The 10,269-nt window shown below is 36.6% G+C and overlaps 1 long non-coding RNA gene across 4 annotated transcripts; it reads right to left on the bottom strand.

Moving 5' to 3' along the window:
- Positions 1-622: 622 nt before the first annotated feature.
- On the bottom strand, positions 623-10,065 carry LOC119697185. Of its 4 annotated transcripts, none has more exons than XR_005255791.1 (4): positions 9,618-10,065; positions 5,827-5,900; positions 3,446-3,546; positions 623-2,099 (listed from the first exon to the last, which is right to left on the bottom strand). It is a non-coding gene; the product is annotated as an uncharacterized LOC119697185 (long non-coding RNA). The 4 variants fall into 4 exon arrangements; XR_005255788.1 differs by having other exon boundaries at positions 5,827-5,926; positions 9,618-10,063; XR_005255789.1 differs by lacking the exon at positions 9,618-10,065 and adding an exon at positions 8,810-9,068 and having other exon boundaries at positions 5,827-5,926.
- Positions 10,066-10,269: the final 204 nt, after the last annotated feature.

The following is a 10,269-nucleotide window of genomic DNA, read 5'->3' as shown; positions in this document are numbered from 1 at the left end:
TTCTGCTGTGGGGACAGGGCCTTGAATGGAAAGAATTACGGGACAGCTGCAGGCTGGGACTACAGCCAATGCCAGTTTTACGAGTTTGCACCTCAGGGGGACTGTAGGAAATGAACAGTGTTGACATGAAGTTTGTTTTGCTGTACAAAAGTCAAGCAAAGCTCGAGTCAGAAGTAGGTATGAAAAGTTCAAGTAAGTTCTTAATCTCCCTGGTCCTTCCAGGGAGAGCTCCAGAGATCCAGTCCATAAAAGCTCATTTTTCCTTCAAAACAGAGCTGCAGTATGTAAATCAGACACCACATTTCAAAAGTAACCTCAGATAAAACTTGGGTTGTTATACCCCAGTGTAACTCCACAAGTAACTGTTGTAATGATGCAACCATGTAAAGTGCTTAACATTATACTTCTGCCATTTAAAACAGAGATAAGTTTTGTTAACTTACTACTTGATTTTAAAAAAGCCCAGAAGGCAGATGCCTGTGTGCAAGGTACATCATCAGCACGTTGGTCTGCTCCCTGCTTACTAACAAAAATGCTCTAGCCCACTTCAAGCAATTAGATCTTTGACTAGCTGAACCCAAATTCCATTTTTGCTTTCTTTTTATTATACCAATTTCAGAGAGCTATTAAAACATGCTTTTATTTCTTTCCACGTGAGCAATAACAACTTCAAATGAGGAAAGCCAGACTCAGTATAGACAATTATTTAAGTCCTAGAAAACAGTGGGATAAAGAAGCCTTTGGGGAAAAAGCTTTGATGATTTGAATTAATTTATGATACACAACTGCGAAAGCAAGAAAGTGACTTCTCTAGTTGAACTATTGTAAAAATGCTTTCTGACAATGTAGCAGACATGTATGGCTACCAATAACAAAAACAGAAAGCACCCCAAGCCAAATGTACATACTTAGAAGAAACCCAGAGAAAGAGATATACTCAAGCTTCTCTACCTAAAAATTAGAAAAGCTAGCAGATTTTGATATTTTGTAATGTCAACTAATGGACAGGTGATGGCTAGAGATTATCTTCTTTATCGAAGAAAAAGAGATTTTTCTGAGTAGCAGGAAAACATCAAATGCCTTCTCAAAATCTCTTTGGAAGAAAGGATACACTTGAGGTAAGGCAAAGTCTTGGTGTTAACTCTTACGAGTGCAGGTAAGTAGAATTTTACACTGATAAAATTGGTGCTTCAGTTAATATTCCTCTTAAAAATGCAGCCATGACCCAAAGGAAGCTGTTTTTTCACCTAGTTAACTTGCAGAATTCCAAGAAGTCTCACAGCATTTCTCTTGGCTCCTGAAAGAGCCTATTTCAGTGGCTGTACTTTCTTATTGCCTTTAACAAACTATAGAAGAAAACCTTAGCTGCACCTTTTGATCAGCAAATGTTTAATTTATTCCAAAGACTGGTACTATCACACACCAACTAGGAAACAGCTATTTTTATTTTTGTTCAGGCTATCAAAGGGCAACTTTCTTACAAAAATATGTCAGTAAATCAGCAGATAAATAGATGTGCCAGATTACCAAATATTCTGCAATTAAGGAACAAAATAGCTCATACCTACTGTACATGCTACATTTAAATTAACTTGAATCCTTCTTTGAAGTTGCTTTTGTGTTGAAACACACAGGATTGTCTTCAGGCTTTTTTCTTCTCTTCCTCTCTTTCATTTGTGGGTCTGTTGCTTCTTCACAATGGATGTGTTTGTGATGTCCACTCAATTGATGTCTGGTTTTGAATACTTGATCCCAAAATTAAGACAAAAAAAGTGGTAGCAGTTCTGTAATTTTCCATATCCCCCTTCAGCTCTTCTCTGGAGTGCCATTTAAGAAATAAGCTAAGTAAACTAATTCAAAAAGAAACCCAAAATACATAATACCAATATTTCATAATACCATCAGTGATGGGAGGACTTAAAAATCTGAGATAAGAAACTTCCAGGTGATGAAAGTCAAAGCTGTAGAGAAAATAAACCTTGCTCCTCATTCTGTGCTATGTTTGTGAAACTCACATAAAATAGAGCTTCTCAAGAAAAGTAATTTGTTTGAGTCGGTTTTTGTTTGCTCATTTGTTGTGCTGTTTGGGTTTTTTTAACCTGTAGGGCAAAATTAGATGCAAATTAAAGATAAGTAATTTTGAGGAAAAACTGCTCTGTTTTATTTTTGTGTATACTGCAAATACAATGAATAGGCAAGTGATTTACAGAAATGCTTAACTGCCATTCACACACATTTCCAACACATCTCGGAAATACAGATTATCATTACTGGATGCACAGTTGCATTATAAAATTGCTGAAGTGCTGCTCAGCACAACAAAAGATAAAAACAAAATTAGGTAAGCACAAATTATAATCATAAAAATGACAGCACTTGAAAAGTTACTACTGTGCTTCACGTACTTGCCATGACCATAAATATCCCCTTCTTTTTAAAAGTGACAATGCAGGAAGGAGAAACACGATTTTCAAGTTTCTCATTTGATCTGAATTGCTTTGTTTTACCAGATTACAATGCATTTATCATATAAAAGCTTTATCCTACAATGCACATTTCTAACATTCCCATCTTTTGTAAGTTTCCTCAGGTAAAATTCCAATGATCATAATACATGCAGATAAAGAACAACCAACTTTTAACATAATACAGCTACCATGCTACAAGGAATTGATTTTCATTATGTTATGAATATCCAAAAATTGTTAAAATAACATAAAATGCTAATTATGTTGTTAAGACTAATACAAAGACCAATGAAATGTCAAACCCAGATAAAACCTTAAGAAATACAGCACTGCATACACTTTAAAATATATTCCATACTTTGTAAAATTAGGGGGAAAAAAGCCCATTACACAATTGAGAAGATACCCAGTGTTTGTTTCAGAGTAAATGAAATACTTTCCACCATGCAAGTATCACTTGGCACAAAATAACTTAATTTGACTCAATTCTTTTGGTCCTGAGATAGTTTGTATATTATTGCTTTTGTACTAGGAACAAACTTCCAAAATACCAAAACCTGTCCTTCTACCACCCTCCCATAAAGCTTACAAACAAGAGATAAAAGCTGAAGTTAATTGTTATATAAATAAGTCAGTTTCAAAACAGTTTTGTTTTTGAAACTGTGAAGACAATTTGTAAAAAGCAGAACTTGATCATGTGAGACATTTCAGCAGACTGCTGTTTACAGGAAGAAAAATCTAAAGACTTTTTTCTTCAACCAGTGTCACCAAGCCTTATATATTAAATTGCCCACTCCTTGTATTGTGATGACACAGCAAGTATCAGATTACAAATATTGTTGGATTCTGGAGTCTCTAGTGATTAAGAGAAAAGGGAATATAAATTGCCAGTTTTGTGACCACGTACAGATTAAAAAATATTTTTTAATCTTATTGCTTTTTTCATTTGCTTTATTCAAGCATAAATAAACACTTACCTGACTCTCCAATCCAGTGTGCACCAGTGTGGTTCAGTCAAGACACCACCAACACATGTAAGGATGTTGTGATGGAGCTGAAGCCAGCAACTCTGAAGGGTCTGTATGTCACAGGACGTAAGGAAGAAATATGTGACCTTTTATAGAGCCACTGTGTGGCACATACATGGTGTATGGCAATGTAGAACCTAGTAACTCAGAACATACAGCAGTGCATACTGCTAAAGAAGACAGCATTTCTGGTCATCTATTTTAGTATATTAAGGTAAATTCCCAACATATTTCCCACAACATAAAATAAAAGCTGTATTAAAAAACTCAAACAAAGCCTAAACTCATTAAGGTTGCTAAGACAAGAAATAAAAATTAGGTATTGCCAAAATTACAGTTAAATTGCCAAAATCAAAGTTGCCTTGGTAACCTTAATCTCATTGTTTTTTGTATATCTACCTCTGCTCTCTAAAGAATAAAGCAAGGCTAATGAAGCACTACCCATTCTACACACTGAATTTCAAAAGGATCACTGGGAGCAGAAATTTGCATACAGGCAAATCAGGCAATTGAAGATTTTGCAAGTGCACCCACCCACAAAGATGAGTGCTTGGCTTTTTGACCTGTATTGAGAGTTCTCTTAAATTAATTTTTTTTGTGATTTCATTTTCTTTTCAACACTCAACAAGTTTTAGGTTTCATTTTTGGAATCAAAATACCTAAGAAGTTAAAACATTAATGCCAGGTTTCACAATGGGGAATTTTTTATATATATATATATATATGTATACACACACACCCCAAAACCCTCTGATGCTTGAACTAATTGTCATTTGAGTAATGGCAGCATAGTAAATAGAAATGATTGTGCACCCTGCTAATTTAATGCTGGTTCACATGTCTGAGACTGAGTATTTCTGTCCACTTCAGACCAAACTGTGGCCCAAGTTATTCTCATTTTCTGAAACGCCCCATTATTTTACTATTTGCCCACTTTGCCATGACCCATTATCACTTTTCCTAAAATGCCAAATTCTGCCTAAGTTCATCTCCTCATCTTGTCTTTGGCAACAGCACACAGGTTTTCCAGCCCCACTGGTGTTCAGCATCCAACATCTTTTATATGCTGTCTACAAAATAATTAAAAACCTTTGCAAGCCAGTGTTAAAGGAAACTGGCAAGTTTTCCTAGCTCCTGTTCCTGCCTCCCTAAAACAGTCTGTAACAATTAGCTTCCTGCAGTAAGGTATTGTCATTGTTCACTGCATTTTTCAGAGACATTGAAAAGGCCAAATCTCAACAGATTTTTTTCCATCAGGAATGTGGCCTTTCAACAATTCTAACAGAAGACACCTCCTGAAAAATGCTTATATATTTCCTTCATGCCATGGACTGTTAGGGCTTTTTAAATAAAAGGTATCCACAGTCTTGCAGGTTCTATTTGAAAACATTATGAGCAGAAAGTTTTCCCCATATACCTCCTAGAAAATTGGCTAAATCATTTTGGTTGATTTGCACATTTGACATCATTAAATGTCCAAAAAGAAATCAAAAAGAGACTAAACCCTTGGGTAAAAATAGATGTAAACTGAATATTGAACCTAGATGGTCATCATGAAGAGTATTACAATTCTGGTGTTACTCCAGTCACATTGACATAAAGTTTAAGCCAGAAAAGCTTCAGACATGAAGCATCCTTCAGCTTTGACATTCTCAGCAGTCTAGCATCTCCAGCCCCAGTTTAGCAACACAACAAACAACAAAATGATATAAGGTAATAGAGTCTTCCTTGTATGAAGCAAGGATCTCTACCTCTTTGCAGATGGAAATAAAGCTTCACTGGACAAAGGAAGATAGACTTGCTGCTACTAACTTAACAAGGCAGAATTTCCTTTTAAACTAACAGCTACTTATCTATAGTAGTTATCAAATGCCAAAGTAGTTATCAAATGCCAAAATGAACCCACCAGAAACTCAAATCAACCTAAGAAGTACTCAAAACCCAAGCATTTCATCATGTCCTGCCATCCAGATTTCCTGCACTGAAAGTTGCCTTTTCGCCTCTACCTATGTAAGAGCGGCTCAGCTGCAAGCTCAATGCAGCTGCCACATCCCAGCCCACCTACTGCCTTGGAAAGATGGGAATCTTTGTTGAGTGCCCTCAAGCAAACTCTAAGAAGTTCCTAATCCTTCCTCCCTGCCCTTCAAACCACTGTTCTAATCTATCTTAATGAGTTTTAAAGCCTTCTTCCATCAATTAAAGCAAATTTACTTGTACGTATACTTGTATTAAGCGAATATTTAGCACTGAAAGAGAAAAAAAAAGAAAAAAAAGAAAAAAAACTGCAAAAAAATCTCACATCTTGCATTCAGTACAGTTAGAAACAGTACCTGTGCTTGCACTGATGCTTGCAGACCTTGATCCATTCCTTAGTTGTATTAAAAGCCACAGTTTGTTGCAGTAGCTTAAAACCAGAGCAAATACATTAATCTAAAATAGAACAAAGACATTTATCCACATTAAAGTTATTAACATAAATGTTCAAACTTAACTCCTAGGCAGTTTTAAAGTATTTTCTGGTTATTTAGGCAATATGAGGCCAAATTTGGCTGAGATGCACAGTATTCAAGAAAAAAAGAGTAATTCTTGATTATGAAGACATAATTTGACCATGGGGACTCCGGCAGCAAATCCAAGGTTAGCTCAGCTCCAAGAATGCTTAGTGCACTCGAAGTGTCTAAACAGAACAAAAACAAAACCAAACCAAAACATGATATCAAGGAGGTCTCAAAGATTTCAAACCACAATTAAAAATGAGTTAGCTAAATATGCACTTGCAGTGAAGTTACTTTGTTGTAAATTATGGAGGATATGAAAAATATTGAGGGGACAGAGACTTCAGAATACCCAAGCTTCAAAGGATTATTTTTAGTGGCAGACACAAAACACTTTATGTGTCCCTCTTCTTCTGAGCACATCTGCTGACAGTCTAAATTTGGTCTGGAGAAAGTAGCAGTAGGAGGTTGCAGGTTTTGCACAGAGGATTTCTGTTTCAAGGGAAATGCAATCGAGATCACTAACTCTTTCTTGTAAAGGTTTTAATATAAATAACTCAACTTCATAACAACTTCTGTACTCTTTTTTCAGATTTAAGATTCAATTTGTACATTGCTTTCCACTAACCATTAAGGCTTTCAAGTAGGTGAAAAACTACAAGCAGCATATTGTACCAAATAACATTAGCAATTCCTGTGAGAACTTGACACAAAGTTAAACACAAGCTTAGTGCTAAGAAGCTGTGCTTAAAACTGTTTCAAAAACCATCCGCAGAGCCAGCAGGAAGGCTCTCACTGTATCACTTTCACAAGCACAAAGAATCAGCAGAAAACAGTTCCTTTTAATTTTACCGTAAAGCTTCCTTTAATGGAATGAAACATCTGAAAAACATTAGCAAGTTGAAATTTCTTAGTTTCTTTATTGTTTCTTCTGCACCTCAAAAATTTATAGAAATTAGCATGGTGTTAAATGAATATTTAGAAAGGTTTCCTTTGCTCACATTTATCACAAAAATGCAAGCAATATTTAGAAAAAAATATAAAATGTTTACAATTCCACAACACTAGTAAGAGCTAAAAAAATTGTTAAGTATTTGACCTCTTAGATTTTTTACTAGGAAGCTAAAATTAAGTAAACTTTCTGCATGTTAACACAACAATGAATAGTAAGTTATAGTCTTCAAAATTCATCGCCCCCACACATAATGGAAATTGTCAAAAGAGCATTTCAGGAAACCCAGTCCCAGGTTTTCTCACTATAGTTATAAGGAAGATGGATTTTTGATCCCACCATTTTTGATGCCTCCCACCCAAAAGGAATGAAAACAGTCATTCAAAAGACAATTTATGATTTGTTAATAAAAAGCAGTTCTCCTTTCACTTAGAAAACCAACTGTTTGCATAAGCACTCATACATTTTTTCACTGCTTTAGTCATTTCTGTTTTGAAATCCTGTGAACTTCAACTGTCTTTCCATGTGCTTTCCTTCCTACCCCCTAAGAGAAAAAGTTGCACTGGACTGCAGCCTTGTTCTTGGCTTACAGTCACAATCAAGGGGACACTGTAATTCACTGTGAAGCAAATAAAAAACCTGGTTTGCTTTTAGTTCTAAAAACTACCATTTTCTTAGTTACTTTTCCTCCAGAAATCCTGCTATAACCTTTAAAATAATTCTATCTCCTGCCCTGTCAAGCAGTAAAAACCTCAGAACAAGCCCAGGCATCCCAAAGACAACAAAGGCATCAAAACTGTTGCAGCGTAACACGTAATGCAATCTAAACCTTTCCATCAAAACCCTTCATAATCTAACCTAAACCCTACACCATGACACAGATGCCTGGCTACAACCACAGGATGCCTTGTCATCCCACATTCCTCCACGTTCCTAACCTTGCTTGTTTCCTTACCTGACCACTGCCACAAACTCCAGCGCGCACCCACGAGCCATCACCTCATTTCACAATGACCTGTTCTTTCACTTGGCCATACTGAGCAATCAGAACCAAAGCAGTAGTTCAACCCATAAAGCAAGAATTTGGTTTGTATCCCAGCAGCAGCCAGGGAAACCTTGCTAAAACAAATTAATCACTGCAACCACCTGCAATACTGAATGGCTAAACAGAAAAATGCCCGGACTACCTTTGTGCATTGTCATTCAAGATTTTTACCTACAGACATGAAGGTGAGCACTAAATGCATAGTTTTAGGTAGGGCAAAGCACTTGAAATTACTAACAGAAGCATTATTTAAGCAATGAGGAAAAAAGTGTAATTGGTACAAAAGTGACAATAGTAATTAACGCAAAGGGGAACAGAACCAGAACACTGGAACAATGTCCTTTTGTGATTTAGGAGACAGATTATGCTAGTCAAGGTCTTTCACTTAAAAATGGACATGATTTTTAGCTATTAGAAATGTCACGAAATGTAGAGCTAAAAAGCATTTACCTAGATGGAAGTGTCTTCATGGTAATGTAAAGAGTCATTAAAAAGCTACTAATGTTGAAATTGTTCAAATATGATAGTCAGCTACTCATAGAAATATTCATAATTCAAAATATGAAATGACAGAGGATTTTGCAGAATGAGCATCATCAAGATGTAACATTTGCAACACATTTTTAGAATTTTTACAGTTCTTATATTTTCTTTGCTCAAACCAACATGAATATGTTTTACAGAAGCTTCTGATAACAGCATTTACAGTTCACACTGAAAGGCTCCAAAACCTTTTGCATTGACCAAACAAAATTATTTGCAGCAATAAATTGAAGCTGAGGAGGGAACTGGATGAGAGCAAAAAATAAAACCTGACTTACTGGTAAAATCACTGTGTGGGCACATAATCATATCCTGATAATGCCAAGCAAGCTACATGAAAATTGCTTATCTGCTCAGTTTCAGATGATGTGCACTGAGATGAGGTTTCCTCTGATGGCTGTTTCTGGGCACTTTCCAGGTACTTTATAAAGTGATATAAAAGCACGTTCACAGATGAAGCACTGGTGGGTTTCTTTTATTCACATGTGTGATTTTCAATGATTTTCCATTAAGATCCACTCAGTCATGTGACAACAAACACATTTAAAGCCATGATCCACATCATGCCCCTTTAAATGGATTTTCTCAGTATCTGGTGACCCTAGTGCTACATTCCACACATTCAGAAATGCTGCTTTCTCTCAGAATCCAGCTTTAAGGCACGAGCATCTTCCATAGGGTGGGTTGAGTCTTTAGATCCAGCTTTTGGATTTTCAACTAATTTTCCTATGATGATTACACCATGATTGAGCTTTAGGGGTTTTTAATATCCCCAGCAAATGTCTGGGTTCTAACACTGGAAACGTGAAAGATGCTAAGAGGCACAGACTGGGTTTATCTGTCCTTTCTCTTGGAAGATGGAAGAGAAGTCAGCACTGCAGGGTTCCTGAAGCTGAAAATAAGCTGCTACTTCTCCAAACAAGGTGTTAATTTCATAGGAGTGAGATGCATGAGGATTATGCTTGGGCTCATGTCACAAGAGCAAGGACTTTATTTTAAGGCACCCAACACACAGGCAACAAGAGAGTAATTTTTTGCAAGATTTTCTTTGTTTTCATTCTTTTCACCTCAAAAGCTCGTTTTTACCTTGGTCCATTTTAGGGCAGCCTGAAATTCCACATGCCATATCAGTTTCACATATTTGAGCCAGGTGTCTCCTCATCTTACTTTGGATCCTGCTTGTGAAATGGCAGAGCTTGCACCTATACATCTCCACCAGAAATATTTCCACCAGACTAGGCAATCTGGGCTTCAAAATCCTCAAGCAGAGTAGCATACAGCTGGGATGTTGTGATGTCCTCATGGTGATGTGCGGGTTCATTGACAGAACACGTGGATATTTGTAGTTAAATTTGTTAATTTTCTGGAGTTGCAGTTGGTTAGAACATGGAGCTTGTAACACCAAGGTGGTGGGTGCAATCCCTGTACTGGACATTTACTTAAGAGCTGGACTCGAGAATCCTTGTGGATCCCTTCCAACTCTGAATAGTCCGTGAACCTGTGAAAAAACAACAAACAAACGAGTTAAAATCCACTTCATGATTTCGAGGATCTCATCCAAAGTCTGTGGAGCAATAATATCCAGATTCAGATTCAAGCCCTAGGGATGCCTGCAGATTTTACAACTATCTGAAAGAAGTGAGGGTCCTGCATGAGAAAAATGATGCCATAAATGACTGCTCAAGTCACCTGCTGAAATTAAAAATGAAATACAGGTTAGCAACAGGTTTTGGCATTT

This window comes from Motacilla alba, chromosome 2, assembly GCF_015832195.1.
Source record: "Motacilla alba alba isolate MOTALB_02 chromosome 2, Motacilla_alba_V1.0_pri, whole genome shotgun sequence".
In the NCBI taxonomy this organism is placed as follows: domain Eukaryota; kingdom Metazoa; phylum Chordata; class Aves; order Passeriformes; family Motacillidae; genus Motacilla; species Motacilla alba.
The sequence above is the reverse complement of the archived record's forward strand: the minus strand, read 5'-3'. Positions and strand labels throughout refer to the sequence as shown.